Source organism: Vombatus ursinus, unplaced genomic scaffold, assembly GCF_900497805.2.
Source record: "Vombatus ursinus unplaced genomic scaffold, bare-nosed wombat genome assembly UNPS02014816.1, whole genome shotgun sequence".
NCBI classification, from domain to species: domain Eukaryota; kingdom Metazoa; phylum Chordata; class Mammalia; order Diprotodontia; family Vombatidae; genus Vombatus; species Vombatus ursinus.
In genome coordinates this window covers 18,928,572-18,952,638 of record NW_020954594.1, presented here as the reverse complement: position 1 = coordinate 18,952,638, position 24,067 = coordinate 18,928,572, and positions in this window count along the sequence as shown.

Genomic DNA, 24,067 nt, shown 5'->3' with positions numbered 1-24,067 from the left:
TTTAAGGGAAAAATAAAACAGGGCATGGGAGCAAAAAATTGGAGAGGATCCAGGCAGTATCGGGGGAAAAGGCAGCTATAAAATGTATTGAGCAAGTTTGGTGAAGGAGGAAGATGAGCTATGGCTAGATATAATTTTATAGTTGTAGAAATGGTATGGGTAGCAACAGAGCAAGGCATGGATGATGAGAAGAAAAATCAAAGAAACTAAGAGACATTAAGCAGCAAAAAATTAAGCCAGATCTCTCCCACAATCCTTATTTTCAGTATAATGAGCCTTTTTTTTTGTATGTAAGAAAATAGCAGTGTTGTCCATCAGAGCATGTACTTTGAGTTATTTCTCAAGGTGGAAATCAAACTATTCCTGCAGTTATAATAATTTGTGTATTTATTGTACCTCTCAATAGATTGTAAGCTTAGTGAGGGCAGGATTAGTATCTCATTTAAAATTTGTATGTGCTCCAGTGCCTTGAACAGTGCTCTGCACAAAGTGAATGCTTAATAAATGTCAGTTGAATTCAATTCAATTGAACTAGAATTACATAGAATCATATTTGCACTGGTAACCCCTGGTTCAGAACTGAAATTTTGACTTTATATCAACCAGCTTCAATATCAAGGGTTTTTCAACTAATGCTGAGTGAAGTGAGCAGAACCAGGAAACTCTGTACACAGTAACAGCAACATTGTGCTATGACCAACTTTGATAGACTTAGCTCTTCTCAGCAATGTGATGATCTAAGGCAATTCCAAAAGACTGAAGATGGAAAATGCTATCCACATCCAGAGAAAGAATGATGGAGTCTGAATGTGGATCGAAGGCATACTATTTTCTCTCTTTTTTGTTTGTTTTTCTTTCCTGTGGTTTTTCCCTTTGGTTCTGATTCTTCTTTACAACATGACCAATGTGGAAAGATGTTTAATATGATTGCACATGTATAGCCTATATCAGATTACATGCTGTCTTGGGGAGAGGGGAAGGGAGGGAGGAGGAAAAAAAATTTATAACTCAAAATCTTATAAAAGTGAAAGTTGAAAACTAAAAATAAAAAATAAATTAAAAAATAAAAGTAGGTTTAAAAAAATATCAAGGGTTTTTCAAGTTAGCTAAGTTACACAATATATATTATGCTGCTGCTAGAGTTAGAAGACCTGAGTTCAAATCCAGCCATAGACACTGGCTGTATGATCCTAAGTAAATCACTTTAACTCTCTCAACCTCAGTTTCCTTAAATTTAAAATCGGAATAATAGTTGCATCTGTTTCCCAGGGTTGTTGCAAGGATCAAATGAGATAATACTTGTAAAACACTTAGCATGGTGACTGTAATAATCCTGGAAAATAGTAGGCAAATAATAAATACTTATTTCATCCCTTCCTTCCGTCTCACAGAAATTCCTCCTTGTCTCATGCCCCCACCTATGGTTTAAGCTGGGAATTTCAGAATATCAGAATTTAGCTTACCTCTGTCCCTTTCTATTCATCATTTTCATCCTGATCATTCCATATTTGTGTGTTTTCTCACACACTACACCCTAAAGGCTTCGCATAATGTGTGAGGAGAGAAAAGTAATCACACTGACCAAGCAGATGAAATTAATGACCAAGAGAACAGAAATTTTTAGCCTGAAAGAAGAATGTAATTGGTAGCTTTTAGGGATGAGGGGGAAAATAGCAAATGAGTCTATGAGTGGATATTTAAAGCATTTTTAAGGAATATAAAGGGGGGGCATGCCAAAGTGAGCCCACTAACAAAAGGGAGAGCCTCAATATCATGCTCTAAGATCAGTTGAGATGTGTAGGAGTGGTTAGCCTAGAGCGGAGGTGCGCTGTCTGCAAGTTTTCAACAGACCCTCATATAAAGAAAAGATGACTTGCCCCAGGAGCAGAACTAAGATACAGGGGTGGGAGCTGCAAAGTTGCAGATTTAGGTTTGATGTGAAGAAACTTTACTAAAAACCAGAGCTATCAAATGTGGAATAGGCTCCCTCAGATTTCACAGACTTCTCCTCAGCAGAGGTCATGACACAAAGACTTCTTTGTGTGACCTCACACAAAGATCACTTTTTGAGTTTATGGTGGAGGGGATTCCTGTTTATTTATGTACAGGTTGGTCTAAATCCCCTTGGAAATCCGTTTCACCTCTTAGAATCTGTTTTTTATGATTCTTTGAGTGAGGGCAAGGATGGCATGTGCATAACAAGGTGTATAACAAGGGTTATATTCAGTGTATAACAAAAGTTATTCACTAGTCAAGCTGAAGAGTAGATTATTCTTAGGGGTCCGAAGCTCTTCTATGCAAAGTATCCTAAAAATCTTAGTGTAATTTTAAGCTTTCATAGCTTAAAATAATAATTGTGAAAACTCATATCTACAGTAAGGTTTCTTTAAGCCTTTTATGACTGTTGAGAGTTTTATACAGGGTGTCTCAAAAGTTTTGGTGCAGTTTTAAGCTGCTTAAAAAACTTGGTGAAAACTGCAACAAGACTTTTGGGATACCCTGTGTAAAGCTTTCTATAGCCAATAAAATATTAAACTTATGCTGATATTAATTTTTATAATTATTTCAAATTAAGAAAGAGAACTCCTTGTAACACTAATAAAAGCTTGCATTTATATAGTGCTTTAACATTTGCAAAGCACTTTATAAAAATTATTTCTGAGGGGCAGAGCCAAGGTGGTGGAGAAAAGGCAGCAACTCACCAGAGCTCTTCCCCAAACCTCTCTGAACACCTTTAAATAATGCCATGAAATAATTCCTGGAACATCAGAACCCACAAAAGGATGAGATGAAATAATTTTCCAGCCAAAGACAACTTAGAAGTTCAGCAGGAAAGATCTGTTGCACCTGGGTGAGAATGGAGCACAGTGCAGCAGCTGCTGCTTCTGGAGCTCTCAGCCCACAGATGATCTGGGTCTCAGTCCTGGGTGGCAGTCCCAGGGCAAGAAGGAGGACTAGCACACCACAGCTTCCACCTGGACACAGTGGAGCTGGGATCCTACTCAGAGTTCCAAGGTAGAAAGAGTGCTTGTGGTCACTGACAGACCAGAGCATGAGCCAGGAGAGTAGAAAACATACCTCTTCTTAGATCATACCATCTTGAAGGAACTGAAAATTTACATGTCCCTAGAAGTATCTCTGAAAATAGCTGCAAAAAAACCTCTGAAGCTTGAGACAATGGGCCCTCCACCCTGGAAGCAGAACCCTACTTTAACAAAGAATTAAAAGTCAAGAAATAGGCTGGGAAATGAGCAAACAACAACCAAAAAATAATTCTGACTGTAGAAAGTTAGGAGAGAATATTGCATGCAGCCAGGAAAAAAAAAAAAAAAAACAATTCAAGTATCATGGAGGCACAGTCAGGATAACACAAGATTTAGCAGCTTCTATATTAAAGAATAGGAGGGCTTTGAATATGATATTCCAGAGGACAAAGGAGCCAGGATTACAACCAAGAATCATCTACCCAGCAAAACTGAATATAATCCTTCAGGGGGAAAATTGGACATTCAGTGAGATAGAGGACTTTCAAGCATTCTTGATGAAAAAGACCAGAGCTGAATAGAAAGTTTGGCTTTCAAATACAAGGCTCAAGAGAAGCATAAAAAGGCAAGCAAGAGAGAGAACTCATAAGGGACTTAATAAAGTTAAACTGTTTACGTTCCTATATGGGAGCATAATACTTGTAACTCATAAGAATTTTCACATTATTAGGGCAGTTAGAAGGAGTCTGCATAGACAGGTATGAATTGAATATGAAGGAATGATATCTAAAAAATAAAATTAAGGAGTGAGAGAAAGGAATGTACTGGGGAAAAGGGAAAGGGAGAGGTAGAATGAGATTAATTATCTCACATAAAAGAGGTAGGTACAGTGGAGGGGATGAAGGGGTAGATGAAGGGAGTGAGTGAACCTTACTTTCATCAGAATTGGCTCAAAGAGGGCATAACATACACAGTCAATTGGGTATAGAAATCTATCTTACAAGAAAGTAGGAGGGGAAGGGGATAAAGGAAGGGGGTGTGATGGGGTGTGTGAAGGGGGGCAGATTGGGGGAGAGGGTAGTCAGGAGCAAAACACTTTGGAGGAGGGATAGGGTGAAAGAAGAGAGCGAATAGAATAAATGGAGTGGGGAATAGGATAGAGGGAAATACAGTTAGCAATACTAACTGTGAAAAAAAGTTTTGAAGCGAGTTTCTTTGATAAAAGCCTCATTTCTCTAACATAAAGAGAACTGAATCCAATTTATAAAAGTAAGAGCCATTTCCCAATTGATAAATGATCAAAAAAAAATAAAGTTTTCAGATAAAGTAATCAATCTATAGCCATATGAAAAAAATGTTCTAACTCATTCTTGATTGGAGAAATGCAAATTAAAACAATTCTGATATACTATCTCACACCTATGAGATTGGCTAATAGGACAGAAAAGGAAAATGACATGTTGGAAAGGATGTGGGAAAAATGAGACCTTAATGCATCGTTGGTGGAGTTGTGACCTGATTCAACCATTCTGTAGAGCAATATGGAACAATGCCTAAAGGACTATAAAATTGTACATGCCCTTTCACCTAACAATATCACTACTAGGTCTGTATCCCAAAAAAGATAGAAAAGGAAAAGGACCTGTATGTATAAAAATATTTATAGCTGCTCTTTTTTGGTGGCAAAGAATTGGAAATTGAGGGTATGCCCTTCAACTGGGGAATGGCTGAACAAATTGTGCTATGTGATTATGATAGAGTACAATTGTGCCGTAAGAAATGATGAGCAGGATGCTCTCAGAAAAACCTGAAAAGATACATACATGAGCTGGTGCAAAGTGAAATGTACTGTGTACAAAGTAACAGCATTATTGTAAGATGATCAGCTGTAAATGACTTAGTTATTCTCAACAATACAGTAATCCAAGACAACTCTGAATAATTTAGTATGAAAAATGCTATCCATCCCCAGAGAAAGAACTGATGGTGTCTGAATACAGATTGAAGCATACTTTTTTATTTTTTTTATTTTTCTTGAGTTTTTTTAATATTACTTTTTTTCCACAACATGACTAATATGGGAATATTTTGCATGACTATACATCTATAATCTATATCAAATTGCTTGCCTCAAAGTTTTAAAGACAAATGTTAAAAATTGTTTTTACATGCAAGTGGGGAAAAATAAAATACTAAATAAATTTTTAAAAATTCTTTCATTTGGTGTTTACAACAGTTCTGGGAGGTGGGTGCTATTATCATCCTTATTTTTACAAATGAGGCAAACAGAAGCTAAATGACTTGCCCATCTTGCCCAAGGTCACCTATCTAGTAAATGTCTGAGGCAGGATTTGAATTCAGATCTTCTTGACTTTAAAGTCCACCACTCCATCCATTCTGCCACCTGGCTGCTTCTCTGAGTATAAAAACAAAAAAAAAAAAAAAAAAAAGTTTCTTTCCCATATTCTTTGGTCTAAACGTCTTTCATAAGAATAATGGTGATGACACATTATTGATACATTGAAGGATGCTTTGATATATTGAGGGATGCATTCTTTTTTTTTCTTTAGATATTCCATCTAATAACATAGATCCTAACATCTCAATGTCTTCTCACCCTGAAAGATTTTCATCCAGGTCCTTCTATTGATCTTTAATAGGAGATGTCTTCTTCTAGTTTTTTCATTATCTTTTGAGTGCCAAAGTGCCATCTATCCTGTTTCCTCTCATTCTAGATCCATGACTAACTCACCTCCTTTTTCAGTTATATACGCAGTGTGCTCAGTGGGACAATGAACAGTTATATCCCTACTTATATCTGTCATAAAGTCTTGTATAATTTTTGTGTATGTTTGGGTGATTGCTTTTCTAGGAAAAAACACCTTAAGACTAAAGCAGTAAACATAGTAGAATCTTATATTCTCTACATCTTTTGGTCAATTATTTAACTATAAATATGTGAACTGCTGTAGAAAATTGTGAATGTTTACCATTCTCTCCTTGTGTTATTATCTAGCGTCTCTTCAATGTGTGCATAGATCATAAGATCTTATAGCAAAAAGTGCAGGATAGCAATTGCCATTATCTTCTTAGTTGCCTTTGAGCAGATGGGATTGGGGGACGGGGAGTGGAGAGCGGGAGTTGCAGCACTACCTGTTATTTTTTTTCCATTCTTTTCCGTTTCTTTCCTTATTTGAGATATTTTGAAAATCAATCCCTGGGTATCTTTAAAATGTCAGTATCTGCAGCTCAAATTTCATAAAACCTATTATTCCTAATTTCATTTTAAATCCTTTCGCAACTTCTTAATGTTGGGGTTAATGGTGAGAATACAGCCCTTTGAGCAGGTGCTACATGCCTGTCAGGTTCCAACTACATGGAGGCTGGTTGAGCCTGCTTCCAAGCATGTCTGGTAGTAGAGTTCTTCCCCTAACCCCATTTCAGATCATGTACAGGTATCCTCTGGCTGTGTCTTGTCAGTTTACTGTGTAGTGAAATTGGCTACTGAGCCAGAACTAAGTGTATATTTCAAAAGTCTAATCAGACAAGCTCTTGCTTTCTTCCCAAATGGCTTTCAAAGAACAGTGCTGTCTCCAGACAGAAGGAAAGGCAATCATTTTGTCCACCTTGTTTCCCCACCCTGCTCCTGTGTATCCCCTCAATGCCTGACACCTCTCTTCCTCGTCTATTTCTTTTTTTCATGATTTTAGGTTAATGTAAAGTTAAGTTTCCTTAGATGAAAAGACCTAGAAAACCTGGGAAATCCATTAAGGGGAGTGCCAAGGGGACCAGCAAGGCTATAAGATCTATCAAAGCATTCTATGGTCTCACTGATAACTCACTCATAATAAGGAGCTGGTGATAACAGTAACTGAGTCTAGTGAGAAGACCACGTAGTAGCCCAGAAAAATAACCGGCTTGCCCAGCCCAGCAAGAAGTCAGTCAGATGGGCAAGGCAGAGACTCTTCAACTGTCCAAGACATACATACAGAAATAAACCTGGGTTCCCTCTGTGAGAAAGTGAGAAAAATACTCTCAGAGCCATGCATGGAGCCTTCCAACTCTCTTCTTAAAAGAAAATATTCATGAAGTTCAATTTTGAGGCTTTGTAATAATTTAGAAGCCTTTGGCTTTTTTCATTTTTCAATCACAATTTATATTCACCAGTGTCCACTTTCACATTAAAAAGTCACTAAATATCAAAGCAAATGTTGATTTAATTTGGAGGATTTTGTCAAATCTTTCATAGAATTGCTGATTTTTAATCTTTTGCAACAGATTATGGCATACAGCTATACCAACCATATGTACATATATTTTTATTTATGGTGGACTGTTTGCTTATACTTAAGCCAATGCCACAAAAAGTTGAATACTAATAATATAAGATAACTAAGTGTCCTATAAAATATTTCTTGTTTCCATTGGGCATGTGATGAGATCAACTCTCTTGACTCCTGTCTTTGGCTTTCTGAAGATAACCTGCAAGTAGTGTTAATTAGTGACAAATTATTACAACACTGATCTTGAAACTTTTTTGACTATGCATCACTTTTAGTAAAAAATGTGTGTGCATGCACTCCTAATACTTTTTTCCCTTATTTGCAAATTTTAACCTCTTCTACTGTGCTAATAATTATGTGCATTATAAAACTTACATAAAATATAATTTTTAGAGGGTAAGACAAAAATGAAATTGTATTTGATCCTAGAGTTGATAGGGAGCCACTGGTGCTTATTGAGTAGAAGAGTGATGTACTCAGATGTGAGCTTTAAGAAAATCACTTTAGCAGCTATGTAGAAGATGGACTAGAGGGAGAAGAAACTGGAGGTAAGGAGACCAGAGATAGGAGGCTCTTGCAGCAATCCAAATGAAAGGTGTTAAGGTCTTGAGCTAGGGTGGTGGTGGTTAATTGAGAGGAAGAGACATATACTAGAGTTGTTGAGTTAGAAATGACCTGATTTGGCAACTGGCTGGATATGTGGGATGAGGAAATATCTGGAGTCAAGGAAAAGATTCAGATGGAGAACCTGGATGACTAGAAGAATTTTGGTTCACTAAAAATAAAAACGGAAATTATGAGAAGGGATGGGTTGGGGTTGTGTGTAGTAAGTTCTGTTTTGGACATATTGAACATGAGAATATCCAATAGGCAGTTCATGATATGAGAATGGAGTACTCAGGAATATATTCTTATGTACATATTCACACATATGCACATGTACGTACACATGGATACACATATATACTATATATATCTCTATATATATACATGCTTATGTACATATATAGATATAGGAGTCATCTACATAGAAATGATCATTAAAACTGTGGGCCAATGAAGTAAATAAGTGAGACAGTATACAGAGAGGAAGACTTAGGAGTAATCACATATGTAGAAGGAAAAACAAATGAGATCAGTGTCACATCAAGTTAGAGAGGAGAGAGTAAATATTAATGTGCCTGGATGAAGGTAAGTTATCTCCTTAAGGAGAGGGTGAATTGAGGAATGTTGAAGGGAGTGGTGTGGTGGCAAGCCCATGATTAACAGGGGCAAATGGGTTGCAACACCTCCTCCCACTATCTGATTGGTTGATCACTGATCCTTTGGGATCAATTCACCAGGGTATCTTAGTCCACACTTTTCTCTATTATTTTAGAGAAAATATGATAATGATGATGATGATGATGATGAATTATGAAACAGATGTTTATATGGCTCATTAGATTGCTGCTAATATAAGATTTTTAAAAATGTCTTGGTCAAGGTCTCATATTTGACACAATTATAATTTAATCATTTAGTTTGTTAATTATCAGCTAGAATTTAATAAGTGCCCTTGGGGTCCATGGCACCATATGGTAGGCACTTTACAAAATATAGTGTGAAAATAGTTACTATGCTTGTAGTATTTCTAATTGAAAGGTGGCAAGATGTGTAATTTATACAAGATGTGACTGTAAAGTAATGAGCATAATTTTATTTATATCCAACTGTTGTCTTCTTTGAAATAGACACCTGGAAGGCTTTACAATTGCTCTAATTGCATTGTTAAAAATGTTTCTCTAATTCTTCTTTTGGAATTATTTTCAGAGTCATTTTATGACCCACAAGGAAAATCAGTCTTATTTTATTGTCACCACATTTTTTCTCTATTTACCAAACCAAACATCACTCAGATTGACTGTATATTATATTTGCCACTCTTGGATTTAGGTAACTATTGGTTGCCTTCAGAAATCAAATACCTTATTAAAGGAAGAAGACTGGTTCAAAAAAGATACTGAAAAGGTCATGTTTTTATCAGGACATAATTGCTATGTAAAGTGACTAAACAGCTGTGTTTGATTAAAAGTTGTGGCTAGAATAATTTCTCATACCTCTGAGCAATAAATCAACCAATAAATCAATCATCAAGAATTTATTAAGTATCTTGAATGTGCCAGGAACTGTGCTAAACACTCTAGATATAAAAAATGAAGGAGTCCCAATTCTCAAGGAACTCACAAAACTTTCTAATTTTCTCTTCAACTCATACATCTCAACGTTAACAATTTCCAAATGATCCTTAAGTTTCTTCAGTACTTCATGAGCAAATAAAAAAATCCTCACAAAACTTTGTAATCTTTTTCACTCGTTGGAAACAAACTTAAACCTCATATCATGTAATAATTTTCAACACTAGAACTTTGGCATTGTCTTCCTTCCAAATCAAATGGAATCTTTCTTTTTGAGTTCAAGCAATATACTTATGACAAATTAGTTCACAGTTATAATGGACAGTAGTTCTTTCTTTCTGAATAGTGGTTTTCATGTATCAACTAGTCATAACTTTGGTGACAATGAGGTCACTGTTACTGTGTTAAAAGTCCAAGACAACCTCTGTCCCTTTCCCAATTATCATTTCTCAAAGTTGACTTTTTAAAATTCAACTTTTCACGTATTAAAACTGCATCTTTCTCGTTATTACATACCATATCTAAATTTATTTAAGCCACCATTCTAACAAAAGCTACTTCTGTCCTTCCCTTTTTTATAATGGGCTAGTGGCAATCTTCCATCAAAAACATCTACATCGTTGAGTCTTACTCCTTGGTTACACCAACTGCAATGATCTGGTCTATTGTTCTATCTATTGTTAGGGTATTTGTAGGTTCCTGCCCTTCTATCTCCATAATCTGAAGTAATCTTTTTCTTAACATTTACAGCATCCCCTGGAATTGATATTTCAGAACTGTCATTAACTACATCTTCAACATATTCAAACTGATTAACTGTTTCCAATAAATCATAAAAATTAGGCATTATTTTTCATATTCAAGTCCAATGAGATACACCTGCAGTCTTGGAGATATGCCATACTTTGATGCACTTCTCCAATCTTTATGGCATCTGTTTGTTTATTTCTTTGTTTTCCCCAGTTTTACAGTTTCAATGTCTCTGAAATCTTTGAAGCTGACTATCACTCTAGTTAAAAATTCAAGTGATCTTTCATTGTCTTTGCTGGGTAGTATATTGAATGAAATTGGCATATACTTATTGAGGTGTTCTACCAATACCAAAGTGCCTTTCTAATCTCTGTAAACATTCTTGTCAAATAACTTCAGGTATTATGGTTTTTTGTACTTTACACAAACTATATATCTAGTACAGTTTGTGTCTTTCTAACAGTTTGTTTCCCATCTCCATTTTAGGCACCGAACAGGTTAGAAAGCTTCAGTTACATTCCTAACCCAAATATGCCATGTTCCACCCCTTCCCTGAGAAGAATATGGTTTCTTCTCTGAAAAAAAAAAATCCTAATTTAGGTCTGTGGTTTCACTGTGATATGATGATATACTTTATACTATGAAGTCTGTTGACATATGTAGCTATTTCTAATGTTTCCAATGTCATTTTATCCCAAGTTAATTTTAATACTTTACCTCCATATATCTCTTCCTTAATTAATATCATTCTAGGTCTATTAAGTATTCTGTCCTCTGTGAGAGGTTTTCTAATAAAATTCCAATAATTTCCTGAAATCTTTGTCCTACTAGAAATTTTAGAATGGTCTACATCCTCTGGTAATTTACAGAAACAAATACATTTTAATTTTTTCTCATCTCCCTAAATTTTCAATAATATCTTGTAAAATACCCTCAATATTTTAATCTTCTAGATCAGCTGGTATTTCCTTAACTAAGCACCAGTGCTCTAAACAATTTCTACCTGAATTATTCTTATTAACTAATTTTTAAATCTAGGAATATTAAATCATATATTTTAATATTTAAATATTCAAATAATCAAAATTAGATCACATAAAGTGGTCTGTCTGATAAAAGGAAAACATAACAGAAAAACTATTTATTAAAAAGGTCATTTTTTTCCCCCTCTAATGGAGTCCTGTGACTAGTCCTCTAATAAAATAGCAAATTTCTCCAATGGGTGTCTGACAACATAAAAGTAACTTCGAAGAACAAAAACAAGTAAACAAACAAAAACTTCTGAACTACAATCCCCCATAACTGTCAGTGTTTGGGATGGGGGAGGAGGAGAATGGATAACAGTATAGGTAGAAACAGCAGGATTTGATAGAATATGTGAGGTGAGAGAAAGTGAGGCATTGAGGGTAATGCAGGGTTACAAACCTGGGAGACTAGAAGTCTTGTGTGGACTTCTGCAAGACGTAAATTTTGATAGAGGACTATTTTGAACATGTTGATTTTGAGATGCTTCTAAGCCATTCAGTTTGAAATGTCCAGGAGGCAGTTGGTGATATGGACCTGGAGCTTAGGAGAGAGACCAAGGCTGGGTATAAATCATTAGAATGTGAGCTCCTTAAGGGCAGGGACTGTCTCACTTTTCTACTTGTATCTTCAGTGCTTAGCACAGTTCTTTGCACATAGTAAGTGCTTAATATTTTTTTTTCATTCATTCATTCATTCATCTCAAGATAATTAAAAAAAAGGAATGCACAGTTCTCTTTCTTCCAAATCCAAGTCCTCTTCCAGTTCTCCATATGAAAACAGGTCTTTAAGACCTATTGGGCACTACTACTTGGACAATATCTATGCCTGTATACTGCAATCATAAAGGGGGCCTTTTTTTAGCTAGATAATTTTGTTCATGAAAATTTACATATCATTTTCTTGGTTAAATATCCCATAGATTAGTGTTTTCACTTTTATGTCTTAAATACATTTTTATTTATTTCATTTAGTTAAAGACATTGTTATATTAAAAAAAGTTTCTTTCTAAATTTAAAAGAATATTTTAGCAATAAGTTTTAAATTAAAATGGCTGGGTCTATATTGCACCAAAATAATCAGTAGAAAAAAATGAAAAAAAAAATCATCTGCTCAAAAGTATGACACCGAGAAACCAGTTTTTGATTAAATCAACTGGTTGTTTTTACCGTGTATAAGGCAAATTCAAAGAGTAGAATGGGCTACCTCTAGACCTGATGTGTCCTCCTCCACTGAAGGCTTTTAAGTAGAGATAATATGACTAGTTGTAGCCTATTACAAAGAGCATTCTTATTCAGATTCACAATGGACTAGATGGTAACTAAGGCTTCTTCTCACTCTCAGAATCTATAATCCTTTGAAAAAATCTGCATGCTTTTGTTATGAGATTTTTTTTTTTAATTTACATTAGTTACTCAGGACTCAAGTCCATTCCTCCTGCAAATTTTGTTTACCTAAAACTCTGTCTTAATATTAACCTCACCTGACTGAAACCTGTCCAATAGAATGTGAAAATTTACTTAGTCTTAAACATTCCTTAGATAAGAAACAAGAGGAAGAATCTCAATGGTCCAGCTCCTTGGCAACATGTAAATCCTCCTCAATCACTCTGTTCATGAATCTTCTAAATGTAGTTTATGTTGTAATCTGACTTAGTTTACCTATAGGGTATGTTTGATGAGGTTTATTTCCTCAAGGTATGTATGAGATTATGACTCTGTTTAAGTTTGTTCAATTTTTGTGTCATTGAAGAAGCATGGGATTGTGGATCTATCTTCTCTTTAGCTTCTATGGCCTAAAAGAAATATATAAAATTGCAATATGTAAGTGAATTATTTCTCTGTCATTTTAATGTAATTTGTCAGAATCCTCATGATTGTTCAGGTTACTTCTAAGGCCTGAACCTAGTCTTGAGCATAATAAAATCTATGTTTTTAGCTCCATAATTTCTACCTTGTGGTAAATATATATTTGGCAGCAGTTACCCACCATATGAATTCAGAGAGATTTCTCCCATAACACTTTAAAACAACTATGCCTGAAAGCACAAATGCTAAATGTTTATTGTTGTGTGTTTTTTTTAACTCAAACTTTCAGTCATTTCCATTTTAGCACTTTATTTGGATTTTCAAAAACAAAAATCTCAAGAAACAAAATAAAACAAAGGAAAAAACCTCTCCTGAAAAATAAAATTATTCTATTATATCGAGCTGGTAATGCACATTGCTGTAAAAGGTCACCTTCTGACTGATATTTTCTTCATTGTTTAATGAAGTTATTTGATGTTGTCATAGAACATCTGTTATACTGCTTTAACTATGCAAAACTATGCAAAAACATGAACATCTTAGCTTTAATTTTAAATTGTATGCTTTCCCCTAAAATTTACACATAGTCATAACTGAGCATATTTTTGGTGCAAAAATACATGAATTGGAAGCATAACACTAGAGTCTCAGATTTTAGAGTCAGTAGGTAGCTTAGAGTTCATCTCTCTGTCATATGAGGAGATTAAAGCTTAGAGTGATAAATTGACTTATCCAAGTTCATACAAAGAACTGGTGTCAGAGATAAAGCCAAGAATTCAAATTTTCTGACTCCCCAGCCAGTGTCCTTTCTTCCAGGCATCAATGCTTCCAAAAGAATAACAATGAAATTTCCATTTTTCCCTTTTAAAAAGCACTTTAACAGGTAAAGGTTGGAATAATAACTGTATGAATTACTTAATTCAAAAATTTGTTTTAATTAAAACATTTCTTTCTCCTGATTTCTATTTAATAGTATTTAAGGTCATTCTTTAGTCCTCATTTCTTTCCTGAATTTTTTCTGTATACCTCACCACCTTTTTAAGCACAACAAGCAATTTGGAAGTTGGTATCACATTGCACTTGATTCACTGTGCTAGAGGGAAAAAATGAGATTCCACATTATCACATGAGCTAGCCTTAAAAATAAATTTCATTGTGAAATTTTGCTGAATTCAGCTCTATAGAAATTTAAATACAGAATAGGATTCATTAGTCATAAGGCAACCATTAGGTACTACGTTTCCAGTTATGCCAATTAGTTCTGAAAACATTAGAAAGTCTTTCCTAGTCAGTGGTTTACTTACAGAAAATGGTGGTGTCATACCTTATATGCACCAGGGAGTATTATGTAGGCAATGGTTGTTTTCCCCTTCAGCCAAGAGCTGTCTTAAAAGAAAAAAAAAAAAACCCAACAAATCAAGCATAACAAATCAAGCATAATCTACATTATTCTGCATACTTCTGTCTTAAGGAGGATCTTACTGTACTTAGGCTACTTCTACAGTGATTGAAAGTAAAGTTGTTTTAGTTGAATTCACCAAGCAGCTATTCCTTATGGCTATGTTACCAAGTTACCAAGTAACTGATTTGACTTGCTTCCCCTACTCCCCTTCCATATTAGATTTGAGCTGTTTCTTGGCTTCGAAGAACCATTAAATCTATCCGCTTACCTCCAAGTAACATACCCACCTGATCATCTGAGAAAATTCACCCATTTCCACATATTCCCTCACTCTTGTGAACATGATCTTCTCCTCCCTGCAAATCATGGAATGAGCCTGGTCCTATGGTCAGAGTTCTGAAAAGAACTATGTTGATCCTTACTAGGAATGTTAGTTGACAAATTTCTAGCACAACACTGCTATGAGCATGGCATAGAAGAAAATGCAAGGTACAGGATGTCAGGAGACAGTTCTGGCTGTCACTAGTCATGTAACCTTAGGCGAATCTCTTCACCTATATGTACTTCAGTTTCTTCATCTGTAAAATGATGGGATCAGACTAGGTGAACACTTTGCTCCCATCCAACTCTGGCTTTCTGTTATTCAGATGTTTTTCAGTTGTGTCTGACTCTTCATGACCCTGTTTGGGGTTTTCTTGGCAAAGGTACTGGAATGGTTTGCCATTTCCTTCTCCAGATGAGGAAACTGAAGCAAACAGGATTAAATGACTTGGCCAGGGTCACACAGCTAGTAAGTGTCTGAGGCCAGATTTGTATTCAGGTTTGGCTAACTCCACACCAGGTTCTCTATCCACTGTACCACCTAGCTGCTGTGATTCCTAATTAGAAATGTTTTCTGTCTTTGACACCCAGACTAACACTAGTAGGTAGCACAATCAGTTCCAGGAGTGGTTTTGAATACAGACAAAAAGAAAGACATGGAATAGAACTAGATGAGCCAGAAACTGATTTGATGAAATCAAAGTATTTATTGTCATTTGCATAGGGTATGAATTCTCCACACCAATGGTAGATTCTTTTGTGAATGTAGTTAGTGCATTGTCAGAAGCAGAGGAGCTTATGATTTTTTTTCATCATTCCTTGACTCACACATCACAAAATTATAATATTTAGAGACAGAAGGGACCTTATGATCATCTCATCCATTTTCTTTCTTTGACACATGAGAAAACTGAGGCCCAGAGAAGTTTGCTAACTTTCCCCAAGTCACAGGTTTGTATGATCATAAATCAAAAGCTGGGAAGGACTTCATGTCCAACTAGCCCAAATTTCTCATTTTATGGATGAGGAAGATTCAAACCCAGGTCTTCTACAGAGTGACAATAAATAATTACTCAGGTCTTCTAGCTCTAAGTTCAATGAATGTACTATAAAATAACATTAGAAATTGAAAGTGATTTTAACCAGACTGTTAAGAAAAATTCATAGTATAGATCTATACACTCAAAATATTTCTAAAGTCCAAGGACAAAGCTTTTTAAGTTATTTTTTAATAGATATCCACTTAAAACAACCCCACAAATCAAACAGGGAGTAAACAATAGCTTTATGAGTTGCTGATCTGTCTTTGTGGCCAAAATGAATCTTATATTAGCTTGTCCCTCCTTTTCCTTCAGTTTAGAAGCCACACAAAGAATTGGAAATTGAGAGGATGCCCATCAATTGGGGAATGGCTGAACAAGTTGGGGTATATGAATGTAATGGAATACTATTGTGCTATAAGAAATGATGAACAGGCTGACTTCAGAAAAACCTGGAAAGACTTGTATAATCTGATGTGGAGTGAAGTGAGCAGAACCAGGAAAACATTGTACACAATAACAGCCACATTATGCAATGACTAATATTGATAAACTTAACCCTTCCCAGCAATACAAGGATCTAAGACTTCTCCAAACGCCTCTTGATGGAAAATGCTATCCACATACAAAGAAAGAACTATGGAATTTGAATGTAAATTGAAGCCTACTATTTGTTTTTTTTTTTCTTCTGTTGAGTTTTGTTTCCTCTTTCTGGTGGTTCCTCCTATGGGTTCTAATTCTTACTTACAACATCACTAATGTGAAAATATGTTTAACAGGAATATATATGTATAGCCTATATCAGATTGTGTGGCTTCTTGAGGAGTATGGTGGGGAGGGAGAGGGAGAAAAATTTTAAACTCAAAAGCATATGGAAGTGATTGTTGATAAATCAAAATAAATTAATTTTAAAAAAAGTTTAAAAAAAAGACAATTTAGAAGCCACAAATAAGAGTCACTTTCCTCTCAGTATTCATAAGCTCAGAATTAGAAGGGACCTCCAAGATCTTCTAGTCCAGGGGTGAGGAACCTGCAGCCTCAAGGCCACATGTGGCCCTGTAGGTCCTCAAGTGCAGCCCTTTGATTGAATCCAAACTTCACAGAACAAATCCTCTTAATAAAAGGATTTGTTCTGTAAAACTTGGACTCAGTCAAAAGGTGGCACCCAAGGACCTAGAAGGCCTCAAGGCCACAGGTTCCCCACCCCAGAGCTAGTCCAATCCTTTGTTTTACAGATGAGGAAATCAAGTCTAAGAAAAGCAAAGTAACCTGCTCAAGGTCACATAGGTAGTAAAGGGCAGACACTAGATTTAAACCTAAGTTGTCAGACTTTGAATACAGCATATTCTTCACTATGCCGTGGATTCCTACAATGTGTAACTTCAGGTCATAAGAAGTGCTACTTGTCCATTATTCCCTACCTCCATTTTTTCTCCTTCCTAAACTCTTCTGTCACTGAAAGTACATGAAGAACTGTGAAAACCAGTCCCAGATGTTCTAGTCAAGACAATCAAGACAGTTTCCTCTTCCTTTTATTAAACGAGATGCTCACAAGTTCATTGGCATTCTTTGGAGAGCCACATGTATAATTTTGTTCTTTATTTAAACACTTGTTCAGAATCAAATACTTAGAACTTTTGTGATTAATTTACAAGATATTTAGACAATAGGAAAAATGATCTTCTAGAAGAAACAACTTTTAAGTTTAAGACTGATTAATGTATAATCAATCAGTTGCATTGAAAATAAAAACAAAACCTGGACTAATGTGACGATGTACTGATCTACTTCATTTTAGTGCTCATACTATAAATGTCTGGGTTCACACATTGTTCTAAATAAGAGCTTAAATCATTGTAACTATTCATATAATCCAAACAAAACATTAAAGAGGAACAACAAAATTAGAAGCAATAATGTTCTTTGAAACCATATTGTTTATCCTGCAGCATTCAAGAAGCTAAAACATAACTAACCAGCTAGTATGATTCATAAAATGCAAAAAAATACTACAGTCTAATTATTTTTAAAATGGTATTTAGCTCATAAAGTTTGCAAAGATCACTTCTTGATGTTAATATAAGCAGTCTATAGCTTATTAAAATTATTCTTTTCATGGAACTAAGTACAGCTGAGAAATGGTCTTTCTGATTACAAATTTTTTTGTTTGTTTGTTTCTAGCTATATTACAGTGTTGAAAATAGACTAATGAATCAAAAAGTTTTTGTTTTTGTTTTTTTTAAAAGCTCCAAAAACATTAGAACAAAGGGTGTGGGCTCATTATTGGCACTGCAAAGCAGGAGGAAGCAGTCTTTCAAAAGTAAGATACAGGGGAAGCTAGGTGGTGCAGTAGATAAAGTACTGACCCTGGATTCAGTAGGACCTGAGTTCAAATTTGGCTTCAGAAACATAACACTTACTAGCTGTGTGACCCTGGGCAAATCACTTATCTCCATTGCCCAGCCCCCTCCCCCCAAAAAAAATCAAAAGTAAGATACCAAGATGTTAATTGTTGTTCTTCTGTTTTCCCTGGACAGTATAGTGGGATACATATCCTTTTCTAACTGAGGAGGTAGGCCTGTATAGTGGGACTTGAACAGATTTTATAATCTTGATGGGCTGGAGTTGAAGTGGAGCATGGTTCTGACAAAGCTTAAATAGACAAAGCTCTTAAACATCAGACAAACAAGGAGAAAGACCAGTCAAAAGCCCTGGCAAAACTGAGGCCAAGAGTGCAGTCAGGTCTGAGGGCCCCAGAATGAATTACTAGAGTGTCAGACTGAAACATAGGTATATCCATAGATTAAGACAGTGGACAAGGCAGGATTTAGTGCTGCAGCAATAGTTAGAAGCTTACTGTGGATTCTAGAATGGCTCAGATCTTTCAATCTATCAATTAATAAACTTTTATTAGTCACCTGTTATGTGCCAGGTGCTGTGCTATACACAGGGTTTTTATGAGGTTATAATATGGTACAGTGAAAGGAGTACTGTGTTAGCAGAGGACCTGGATCTGCATCTGGCTACCTAGGTGTCCCTGGACAAGACAACTCTTCTCTCTTGTCCTCAGTTTTCTCTAAATTGAAAGTGGGGGACTAGATGATCTAAGTCCTTCCAGCTCTAAATCTATGCTCCTTTGAACCTGTCCAAAGGGAGGAGGGGGTCATCTTTTTAGACCTTAGAAGGCTTGATGGGCATTGATTTCTTCAGCAATAATAAAGACAACAACTTAATATATAGCACCTACTATGTGTCAGATGATATACTAAATGTTTTACAATTATCTCATTTAATCCTCATAACATCCCTAGGAGTTATTTTACAGATGAAGAAACTGAGGCAAAGAGGTTAAATTATTTACCCAGGGTCACACAGCTAGTAATTGGCTGAGGCTAGACTTGAATTCAGGTCTTCCTGACTCTAGACCCAGCTGTCTCTATCCACTGAACCACCCAGCTGCCCCCTTCAGATCAGTGGCAGCATATTCAGGGCCCATCTATGGCCTTCTGTACTTTCATTTAATGTTTCCTTATGTTTAGAAGGTCTATTCCCACATATTTAACTCCTAACAGTCATTTAAAAACCAACACAAATGCCTTCTTTGATTCCTTCTTTAATATCCCTAGTCATGAATGACCTTCCCTCCCACATGCATTTTTTAACCCCTTCTCTTCTCAAATTCCACAATCATTTATTAAGTGCCTACTATGTGTCAGAAACTGTGATTAGTATTGAGGTTATAATGAAAAGTCTCATTATACCTCAAGGACAGTAAATTTTATAGTGGAGAAACATTTACACAGGTAAGTGAATACCTTACATAAACAAAGTAAACAGTAATTTTTTGAGGAGGAGGGAGTAAGGAAAAGCACTAGAAATTGGGAGGATCAGGAAAGGCTTATGTAGAAAGTAGTACTTCAGATTTGTCCTGAATAAAGCTTAAGATTCTAAGAGGTGGAGATAAGGAGAGAGGGAGTTCTAGGTATGAGAGACAGCATGCAAAAGCATAGAGCTTCAGATGGGCCACTTTGGTTAGAATAGAGTGCATGGGCTGAGTAATAGAGAAATCACTCTGGAAAGGTAACAGGGACCCAGAATGTCAAAGTCTTGAAATGACAAACAAAGGAATTTGCATTTTATACTAGAGGTAAAAGGAAGCCTTTGGAGCTCTTGAGCAAAGGAATAAGTGATCAGACCTATGCTTTAAGAAATCAATTAGGCAACAGCATGCAGGATGGATTAGGGTTGGAAGGAAAAACCTGAGAAAGGGAGAACAATTAGCAGGTCAATGTAGTAGTAGTTCAGATGCCAAGACCAGAGCTAGAACAGTTTCTGTGAGAGTGGAGAAAATGGGTTGGATATAAGAGATTTTGTGGGGATAGAATCAGCAAGACTTGGTAACTGGTTTAATATAGATAATGAGGGAGAAAGAAGTTAGGAACGTCTCCTTGGCCAGTGTACTTGAGCCACTGGAGCTAAGGACGTAGATCAACCTTGAATATGTGAGTTGAAAGTCTTCAGTACAGAATGACACCTTTGGGAAATGTTGGGTTCACAAAGAGAAAGAGAATAAAATTTATAGAGAATAAAAGAGGGTCTGGGACACAGCTGGGGTGTATACCTGTGAATAAAGAGTTGTACATGGGCGGAGCCAAGATGGTGAAGTGAAAGCAGTGACTTGCTTGAGCTCTCCCCCAAACCCCTCCAAATACTCTGTTAAAAAAATGGCTCTAAACAAATTCTAAAGCAGCAGAACCCACAAAAAGACAGAGTGAAACAAATTTCCAGCCCAAGACAACCTGGATGGTTGGTCAGAAAGGTATATCGCGCCGGGCTGGGAGAGGAGCGCAGTTCGCCGGTGCGCAGGCCACAGTGAACCTGAAGCAGGCTTCAGAGGACTGAACTGCAGGCAGCTGTGGCGGTTTCCAGACTTCTCAACCCACAAATGCCAAAGACAACTTGGAAGGTCAGTAAGAAAAGTCTGACTGCAGTGAGAGAAGAGCTAGATCTCAGTCACAAGTCCTTAGAGCGGCCTCTGGGGCAGAGGCTGCCTCCTGAGCTTCCAGCCCACAAACTGAGGGGGAATCGAGTGGCTGATGAGAGGGGGATTGCAGGGATCTCTTTGCCAGAGCTGAGACAGGAATCTCTTGCTTTGCCCATGCTTGGATCTGGGTCACAGTTCTGAGGGGCAGTCCTGGGGTGAGAAGGAGTGCTGGCATGGTAGAGCTTGTTGTGGTGGTGGAGAGCTAACACCTCGCCCCTTATCATACCACCTTGGAGGAACCGAAAATTTACAGGTCCCTAGAAGTAGCTCTTAAAACAGCTATACAAACCCCCGAAGTTTGGGACAGTACATTCTCCACATTGGAAGGAGACTCTTACCTTAACAAAGAGTTTAAAACTTAAGTAATTGGCCAGGATCATGAGTTAGCAGCACAAAAAGAGTCAGACTATATTATCTTACTTTGGTGACAAAGATGATCAAAACATACAACCAGAAGAAGACAACACAGTCAAAGCTCCTACATCCAAAGCCTCCAAGAAAAATATGAATCAGTCCCAGCCCTTGGAAGAGCTCAAAAGGGATTTTGAGAAGCAAGTAAGAGAAGTAGAGGAAAAACTGGGAAGAGAAATGAGAGTGATGCAAAAAAATCATGAAAAACAAGTCAACAGCTTGCTAAAGGAGACCCAAAAAAATACTGAAGAAAATAACACCTTAAAAAATAGCCTAACCCAAATGGCAAAAGAGGTCTAAAAAGCCAATGAGGAGAAGAATGCCCTAAATACAAAATTGGCCAAATGGAAAAGGAAGTCCAAAAGCTTACTGAAGAAAATACTTCCTTAAAAATTAGAATAGAGCAATTGGAAGCTAGTGACTTTATGAGAAATCAAGACACTGTAAAACAAATCCAAAAGAATGAAAAATTAGAAAACGATGTGCAATATCTCATTGGAAAAACAACTGACCTGGAAAATAGATCCAGGAGAGAGAATTTTAAAATTATTGGGCTATCTGAAAACCATGATCAAAAAGAGCCTAGACATCATCTTTCAAGAAATGATCAAGGAAAACTGCCCTGATATTTTAGAACCAGAGGGCAAAATAGAAATTGAAAGAATCCACCGATCTCCTCCTGAAAGAGATCCCCAAAGGAAAACTCCTAGGAATATTGTAGCCAAATTCCAGAGTTCTCAGGTCAAGGAAAAAATATTACAAGCAGCCAGAAAGAAACACTTCAAGTATTGTGGAAACACAGTCAGGATAACACAAGATTTAGCAGCTTCTACATTAAGGGACTGCAGGGCATGGAATATAATATTCCAGAGGGCAAAGGAGATAGAATTACAGCCAAGAATCACCTACCCAGCAAAACTGAGTATAATCCTTCAGGGGAAAAAGTGGTAATTCAGTGAAACAGAGGACTTTCAAGCATTCTTGATGAAAAGACCAGAGCTGAATAGAAAATTTGATTTTCAAATACAAGACTCAAGTGGAACAAGAAGAGGTAAACAAGAAAGAGAAATCATAAGAGACTTATTAAGGTTGAACTGTTTACATTCTTGCATGGAAAGATGATGTTTGTAACTCATGAGTCCTTTGTCAGTATTAAGGTAGTTCAGGGAACAATTATATGTGTGTATATAGACAGATAGATAGATAGATAGATAGATAGATAGATAGATAGATAGATAGATAGACAGACAGATAAATAGATAGAGGGCATAGGGTGAGTTAAAGATGAAGGGGTCATATCTGGAGAATAAAATTTGGGGATGAAGGAGGCTTATACTAGGAGAAGGAGAAAGGGAGAGGTAGAATGGGGCAAATTATCTCACAAAAAAAAACAGACAAAAAAGTAAAGCCTCTTACAGTGGAGGGGAAATGGGGGAAGGTGAGAGGGAATGAGTGAATTTTATTCTTATAGAATTTGACTTAAGGAGGGAATAACATGCACACTCAATTGGGTATGGAAATCTTTCTTACTCTACAGGAAAATAGGGGGGGAAGGGGACAAGAGAGTAGGGGGATGATAGAGAGGAGGGCAGATTGGGAAAGGGGGTAATCAGAAACAAATACTTCTGAGGAGGGACAGGGTCAAAAGAAAGAATAGAATAAATGGGGGTGCAGGATAGGATTAAGGGAAATAGAGTTAGTTTTTCACAGCATGTCTACTATGGAAGTGTTTTGCATAACTGCACATATATAACCTATATTGAGTTGCTTGCCTTTTCAATGAGGGTGGATGGGGAGGGAGGAAGGGAGAAAATTTGGAACCCAAAGTTTTAAAAACACATGTTTAAAAAAATGTTTTCACATGCAACTGGGAAATAAGAAATACTGGAAATGGGGTACAGAAATCTATCCTGCCCTACAGGAAAATAGAATGGGGAAAGGAATAAGAGGAGGGGGAGAAATAGAAGGGAAGGCAGACTAGGGGAAGGGGTATTCAGAATGCATGCCATCTTGGGGTGGGAGGAGAGGCAAGATGGGGTGAAAATTTGGAACTCAAAATCTTGTGGAAGTAAATGTTGAAAACTAAAAATAAAGAACTTTATTAATAAAAAAAAAAGAGCTGCACATGGATAAATGATCCAGCAAAGGAAAATGTGAAGGATTAGTCAGACAGGGAAGAGGATAACCAGGACAGAGTTGAATCATGAAGAACCAAGGAGAGAGAATCCTGGAGGAGGAGCTGTCACCAGTGTCAAACATGGTAGGGAGGTCAAGAAAGAAGAGGACTGAGCAAAGACTATTGGATTTGGCATTTCTAGTTTTCCTCATAGGTATCTTAATGAGATCTATTTCAAGGGCATGATGGAGTCAAAAGCCAGATTGCAATGGGATGAAAAGTGAGTGAGAGGTGAAGAAGTGGAGGCAATGAGAGTAGTGAATTATTCTTGGAGTTTGGCTGTGAAAGGGATAGAGATATAAAATAGCAATTGTGGAAATAGATAACAAAGCTAAGTGAGGTTGTTTTTGTTTTTGTTTTCATTTTTTAACGGATCCTGGAAAGTTTTCTAGGCTACAAGAAAGGAAGTGACCAAAGAGACATTGAAGATTAGAGTGAGATGATTATAGATTGGGCAAAATATGAGATCCTGGTTATGATCTAAGGAGACAGGAAATAGAGCACAAGAAGAAAGGTTGACATTGGCAAAAAAGAAGGGATACCTCTTCCTCAAAGACTAGAGTAAAACAGAGAACTGAGGATGATGTTGAGATTTTAAAATGGTTTATTATTTTTATTTTCAAGTAATAGCTATGATGATGAAACATG